Source organism: Marmota marmota, unplaced genomic scaffold (genome assembly GCF_001458135.2).
Source record: "Marmota marmota marmota unplaced genomic scaffold, marMar, whole genome shotgun sequence".
NCBI lineage: Eukaryota > Metazoa > Chordata > Mammalia > Rodentia > Sciuridae > Marmota > Marmota marmota.
The window spans coordinates 184,500-192,348 of NW_026000249.1; the positions used below are offsets into that span (position 1 = coordinate 184,500).

Here is a 7,849-nt window from a genome sequence, read left to right on the forward strand (position 1 = left end):
GGGACTTCAGCATCCTCTAATTTTTATATTTTACAGGCGATGGATCTGGGTCCTGGACCAGTCTCCAAGTTTACTAAAAAGCAATGGCTTAATCTCAAAATATACATGTTTTTGAGTACTTTCTCAAATGGGTTAGATATAACTAAAAGTTTCAAGGGAAACTATAATGGATAGTCTTAGGGCATGGTGAAAAGTTTCTAGAGTACACATCACAAATGAAAATGATTGGATGAATTTTATCAAAAATAAAAATTGCATTTTATAGAGACTATATTTAAAAGAGTTCAAATAAAAGACCTTGTTAAGCTCAAAAGACAAGCTACCACTTTTATAATAATTGTAAATCACATATCTAGTGAGGAAGTAAAAGATACATGGAACTGTTAGAAACATTTCAATTGGAAAATGACAAGAAACCTGGTGAACTTACATAGATGCCAAATAAAATAGTTTTTATAATTCATTAGGTTTAAATGTTCAAAAAATGTTAACTACATCTGTGTTCTATATTCTGTCATCTTTATTTTGAATTTGAGAGTATACCTAGGCATATCAGAACCTGGTTTTTAAAAAAGTTATGTGTGCACATAGTTGTATCTGCTTTGCAGTGACCCTCAGTTTAATTTCAACTGTAATCTTCAAAATTGTGTAAATACCAGTTTTTTAGCCACTTTGTAGCAATATTCATTACTTTTAAAACAAAGTAAATCTAAAAAGTCTGACTCGTGTCTTTTAATTGTCTAAAAGATGGTTATTATGTCTCAATTGTTAGACATGTTTCCTTTGTTGACTGTCCTGGTCATGATATTTTGATGGCTACTATGCTCAATGGTGCAGCAGTAATGGATGCAGCTCTTCTGTTGATAGGTAAATATATCAGGATTAATCCGGGGGGAAAAAGTGTGGTCAGCCTGAGATGGAATAATTAAAGGAAAACTGAGGACTTGGGGAACTTAAAGTGACATAAATAGAGATTTTTATAGCTAATTTTCCAAAATCATGACCATGTCCCTTAATTATCTTAAAATAAGAAGCATGGTATGTAAAAGGAAAAGAAAATATTGAAATCAGTGGTGCATTTTTTTGATCTACAAATAGACATGAGGTTGTACATTTTTTTATGTAGACTTTTTTTTTTAAAAAGTATGTGTTGGCTTATTTGTCTCAGTGTGTTGTGTACTTTATCTTGAATAATGGTTTATTTAGATGCCAGTCTCATTCATGTGAAATGCTAACAAGAGCTGTCAAGATAGATTTTCAAGGCTTAGGATGTGCTTTCTTTGTGAATGTTGTGGAGGGCTATGTGGAATTTAGCCACATGTAAAGTTAGAATGCACTATACTGCCCCACACAAGGTTGCTTTCACTCTTGAATTACCTGAAAATTGAGGGGATTCTTAAAATCACCCTTAAGTTTGTTAAAAGAATCATGCTACTCACTGACAGTTGTATTCAGTTTGGTTTGTTACAGGAAAAGGATTCAACCAAGGAAAGAGACACATAAGGCAGAATCTAGAAGAGTTCTAAATGTGAGGCTTATGTGGTTTTCTTTTTATAACATTCCATATGAAAATACTGTCAACCTAATTGATATACTTTATCTAATTAGATTTTTTTTAGTGGGACTTCCTGTTATGTAGAAATGATGACTGACCATGTGATTGATCACTGAATCATGTAGTTGTTCTTTCTGGCATGGCCAGCCTTCACATGTCTTGGAAGCCTCAGCCTAAAATTTGGTATGTTCAATCCCAAGATTAAATAAGGATACTTCAGGTAGAGATGACATAATGATTACCTCAAGAAATACAAGGCGTAGGTAGGTCGGGTCTATTTGGGGAGAGGTCAAATAAGAATAGACTTCTATAAGCATGATCTCAGGTATTGTACCAGGAAAATGAACGTAGCTACTTGGGAAAGATGATCTTCAGTTTACAAAACAAAACTATATTTTATTACAAATTATTAGTGGTTGCTTTTGAACTTCTTTTTTCTTCTTTCCATTTATGTTAATGAATAGCTCTATCTGCTCTCTATTGCAGTGTAACAAAATACCTCACAAATATTGGAACCACAAATATTTAATCTGTTTCTGTGATTAAGGAGTGCATACCAGTGAGGCATACACTCAGAGATATCAAGACTTGTTTGGAACTGAATCTGCACTTTTGTTTTCCATGTTGGTTTTTTCCTTGCCTATCATAGCTTCTACTTTGAGTCAGAAGTCAGAGCCTTTTTAACTAATTTTAGAAGTGAAATTCAATTACTTTTGAAGTATTTTCTTGGATAAAGTTGTTTTGAGCCAGGTGTGTTGGTGCACATCTGTAATCCCAGTTGCTCAGGAATCTGAGGCAAGGGCATCATGAGTTCAAAGCCAGTATCAGCCAAAGCAAGGTGCTAAGCAACTCAGTGAGACCCTGTTCCTAAATAAAATATAAAATAGGGCTGGGGATGGGGCTTAGTGGTGGAGTCCCCCTGACTGAGTTCAATCTCTGGTACAATCTGTTTCCCCCCAAAAGTTGTTTTTTAAGGAAAGATTTTATAAGGTTTAAACTGATGATAGTGATCATCTATCCTAAAGTAGAATGGATCACAATATTCCAAATACTAAATAAAGTCAGAATATATGTTTTGACTGAGCAAAAGCTATCTGTAAACCCTAAGAAGGTAAACTTGAGGCCCGGATTGCAGTCATTACTAGAAGTGGAAGTTAAAAGACTGGGAAGATCAGAAGAAATAAGGCAAAGAATTTAAACAGCATACGAAAACATGTTAGTAGTGTTAAAAAATAGGTCTTGAATTGGGCAAGTGAAGATACCAGTTAGATACCAGTTAATTCTTAACACTCATCCTGTCTATCTTTGTTTAAATTTTTTTTTTGTCATCCATTTAACTGGTAATGAATCTTGTCCTCAACCTCACACTTCTGAACACCTAGCTGCCATAGAAATTATGAAGCTGAAACATATATTGATTCTGCAAAATAAAATTGATTTGGTAAAAGAAAGTCAAGCTAAAGAACAATATGAACAGATCCTTGCATTTGTTCAAGGTAAGAATCCTGGTATTGTAATATAATGGATTATCCAGTATTAATTAATGGTTGGAACATCTGTGTTCTCTTCTTAGTACTTAAAACCTTTGTTGCTTAGAGCAACCTGATATTTTAGTTAGAAGTAATTTATACACGCATTCCCACTTTATTATTAAAAAATTTTTTATTATTCAATTATTGTTTTATTATTAAATTATTATTTATTATTGTTATTATTATTTTAAAAAACAAACTTTCTTTTTTTTATTTTTACACCACTGATTTTCAATAATTATGTGTTCAAAATTGGACTTGACAGTGATTTCTTTAATCTTTATATAGTGTTCTTTCTCCCTCCTTCCCCCTTATTTTCGGGAATCTGTGATGTGTTTCTCACATTTGATTTCTTATTACTTATGAAAAAAGTCTTTTACCCTATTATGTGGTAAATAAAATACTTCATTATGTTTCTAAAATCTCATTGTGTATTTTCCGTTTCATTTATTATCCTGTGTGACATGTAAGTAGTAGTATTGGCACATTTTGTATGTGCCAATAATCTGATAAGCAGAGTGTTTATAATTTTGTCTTTCCTGGGAGATAAGCTACTAAAATCTGGGGTTGTCAGCCCCAGAACTGTAGAAGGATAGTTCAGTCAGAAAACGTCATGATTATCTTCAAGAAGCACAAGGCACAGGTCATATCTGTTTTGAGAGAGGCCAAATGTTTTAACTTGGATATTTTTTCAGTTGGCTACATTTCTTTGCTGGTAATGGACATATTTTTTTAATCTCTTCTATCTGCTTATTTATATTGATAGAACTTGCTAATTTTTAATCTTCTATTAAAATGATTTCTTTTTTTAGATGGAAAAACAATGTCATAGATTTTCTAAACAACATAATTATTTTTATTTTTGCTTACTTGAATGTTGGGATGTTTATTTTTATAAACTTAATAGTTATATAATACATAATGTAGAATGGATTCTGATAAACTGACAACTTTCGATCTATTTGAATTTATCATGTAGGTACAGTAGCTGAAGGAGCTCCTATTATTCCAATTTCTGCTCAGCTGAAATATAATATTGAAGTTGTCTGTGAGTATATAGTAAAGAAAATTCCAGTGCCTCCAAGAGACTTTACTTCAGAACCTTGGCTTATTGGTAAGAATTTATCTCTTGTCTTTTAATTGTTGACTTAGTTTTTCTACATTATTGGCTGTTTTTTATGTGGAGAATGAAATTTAATAGTTTTCCTTTCTCTTCCTCAGTGATTAGGTCTTTTGATGTTAATAAACCTGGCTGTGAGGTTGATGACCTTAAAGGGGGTGTAGCTGGTGGTAGTATTTTAAAAGGAGTGTTAAAGGTAAACACTGAATTCTAAATTCTTGATTTCTTCTTAACCAGAAAATGATAGTGGCAAAAGGAAATCTAAAAAATTTTCTTTTTTTTTCCCCTCCAGAAAAATGTATTGTTTACTATTGTTTTTCGAATATAGCAAGTCTTATATTTAAATGTATATTTCCTGTAGGTAATTAGTGTATTGAGTGGTTGTAGCTTTAAAAATAAACTGTTTGGGTTTTTATTCTTTTTGTTGTGATATTTGAAAACATTCTTGGGAATAGCAGTGCTTTTTAGTTTCGTTATCTATCTATTGGGACTATACATTTAAATGATTATTCTTTTACCCATATGTTTCAACAACTTCTGTTTCAGGTGAGCCAGGAGATAGAAGTCAGACCTGGTATTGTTTCCAAAGATAGTGAAGGAAAACTCATGTGTAAACCAATCTTTTCCAAAATTGTTTCACTTTTTGCTGAACACAATGATCTTCAATATGCTGTTCCGGGGATCTTATTGGTAAGAACTTTTCTTTCATTGATAAACTTTTACTAGTGGCTTTGTGTCATTTTATCCAAGAGGATATGTCATCTGTGTAATTAGAAATTTTAACTCCTAATACACATTGTTTAAGTTTTGATTTTAGATTACACAATATTATGTTTCTAAAGTAAGTATTCATAAAGAGTATATTTGGGTTTTATGTGTAGAACTTAAAATTTATCACTATTATCTGCACGGTTTTTAGCTGCTTATTATGTATATTATTACAAAGAATCAGGCTGAAATATTGTATATTGTATGAAGTCATTTATGCTGGAGCTGACTTAAGAGATAACTTCTCCTTTGTAGAAGAGAACAATTTAGGAAGTTTTTAGTTTTTTTCTCTTTAGAGCACTAGCATTGTCCAGGAAAGGCAAGATTTTCTGAGAGAGTTTTTATTTTTTATCATTGGATTAAAGAAAAAAGTTTTATTTTTTTTATTTTTATACTCTTGAATTCTAGAATACCTATTTGATTGTCTTGTGCTCTTAGACTCTTAATGTTGTATGTTTGGTGAAACATCTTCCTTATGCTTGGTGTTTCAAACATTTTTTTAAGTCAAATGTTGACTTAAAGTCTTTTGCCTAGTAATTCTAACATTTGTATATCTGCATGGTAAAATATTTTTAAAATAGCTTGTACCATATTTCCTGCCTTGCAGGTCTCAGATAATTTTCTATTGAAGATACGTGAAATAATGGAGTTCAGTGGCTGCATATGAGATTCTGCCCCCTCCTGGATGGTTTATTGTTATTGCATTTTGTTATAGCATTTCTCAGTCCTTGTTAAAGAGCTCTGTGTGAACATTGGAGCATGCTTGCAACACTAAACCAGGCAGTTAACATTTGCCTTAGTAAATCTATTTCCAACACAACCTTAAGGTTAGCTCGTGGTGAGGGCTTACGGTTTACTTGGGTTGTGCCTGATCATATGACATTCTTATCCATTCATTTGACCTTCTGGATTGCAGAAAAATGCCAGTTTTTCAAACCCCTCATGGATATCTTAATATCACAGAACTCACTATTCTAACTAGTATGACTTTTTGTTTTAATGAACATTTGTCACATTGCCTCAAAGCCTTTGCTTAATTTTCAGAGTTTCAAAAGTTTATCTCACATTTTTGTCAGTTTTTTCCTTTACTTTTTATGGAAAAGAGAATTTCTGGAGTCTTTGCCATTTTGCAGAACTTTATTTCATAGAATCTTTAGAGTCAGCATCTCACTAAGTTGCTTATTAGCACATCGCTTTTGCCAAGGCTGGCTTTGAACTCTTGATGCTTCTGCCTCAGACTCCCAAGCCACAGGGATTATAGGCATGTGCCACTGTGCTTGGCTATTTCTCTGTTGAGCTCTTACAGAAGAGTTCTCTGTGTATGTATGTATATGAATGGTTAAATACAAGTTCTGGGAATTTTTTAATCTAATTTTCTATTACTGAAACGTATGATAACATACAAGTAAAATAGTGTAGTGACAGTCCTTGCCTGTCTACCAACCAGTGTTTAAAAATGTCACTATTATTTCTGAAAATTAGTCATTATGAACTTTTTATCTTAAAGTCTTTACTGATTACATTTTACTATGTAAAATTTACCTTGATTAACCAGGTATTATTTGCCTCACAGTTTATATCAAAAAATCTTTGTTATTAAATATTTAGGAAAAATTTCGTCAATTATCTGACTTTTTAGATAGAGGAGAAATTTAATTGTGCAGCTGTTGGATGGTATAAGCAAAATGTAGCTATTATATGAAACCCGTGCTGTCCTTGTTTGACTAACTTTAGCTTAGGAGTTATCTTAATAAACAAAGTTTAGGAATATGTGGAATCTTATATCTGTATTAGGAGTTGGAACCAAAATTGACCCAACCTTGTGTCGAGCTGACAGAATGGTGGGTCAGGTACTTGGTGCAGTTGGAGCATTACCTGAGATATTTACAGAACTGGAAATTTCCTACTTTCTACTTAGACGGCTACTAGGTGTGCGTACAGAAGGAGACAAAAAAGCAGCAAAGGTGAGTACTTTTTATAAATTTCTATTTCAAAACACAAAGTATGGTGTTAGCTTTTAAAATTTTGTAAGGTAATCAGTTTTAAATCAAGTAAAAAATTCTTACTTTTTAAATTAATTTGTGTTCTTGTGTGCTACTGGAATTGAACCCACTGCACTACATCCCCAGAACTTTTTTATTTTAGTTTGAGAAGGTCTTGCTAAGTTGCTTAGGCTGACTTGGAACTTATGATCCTCCTGCCCCCTCAATCTCTCAAGTTGCTAGGGTAACAGACAAGTGCCACTATATCTGGGTTCAAGTAAAAGTCTTTTGAAAAGAGAGAAAATATTTATGTTATGTTTTATACTTTTCTTAAGATTCGTTCATAGAGAGAGAATTTTAAAAGTAAGCACTGGTATACACTTTATAAAAATGAATATAATAATATTGAGTAGAGAAATAGTGAGAGAAGATAAGCATTGAATTCTGTATTTCCTTTTTTTTTATATTAGACCTTTTTTATTCCTTGACGTGTTAGGTATCAGGAATGCTAGAAAATTATTCTACCCATTGACCTATATATATTCAGCACCAAAACTTTTAAAGTAAGTCTCCCTTCTATCTCATTACTATTATTAAGTTTCATTATCTTTTTTCCCCCTTGATCATACCGACATTTGCCAGATACTTAAAACTTTATCTTTTTGCCACTGTTGGTAACCTTAAAATGAATGTACTTTTCTCTTTGTCATATAAATTCTATACATATGTGGTTATTAAATTCTTTGCATGTTAAGGGGAAATTAGAATTATAAAAATCCAATGAGGCAAGAAATTGATATCACTGGAATAAAAGGACATATTTTTAATGTTGCCTCAGTTTCTACTAGACTTATTTTTATTGTGTATATTTTGGTTTGATTATTTGTCCTGG

The 7,849-nt window shown here is 32.2% G+C and overlaps 1 protein-coding gene across 4 annotated transcripts in view; it reads left to right on the forward strand.

Moving 5' to 3' along the window:
• The first annotated feature begins 6,950 nt into the window (after positions 1-6,950).
• Positions 6,951-7,849, forward strand: part of LOC107144218 (zinc finger protein Y-linked) — a 65,460-nt gene continuing 64,561 nt past the window's right edge. Inside the window, exon 1 of one of the 4 annotated variants that reach the window (XM_048796428.1) lies at positions 6,951-7,520. The gene's annotated coding sequence lies outside the window, so the exon portion shown is untranslated. The remainder of the gene's footprint in view (positions 7,521-7,849) is intronic. The other 3 variants (XM_048796431.1, XM_048796425.1, XM_015488019.2) reach the window with 3 other exon arrangements.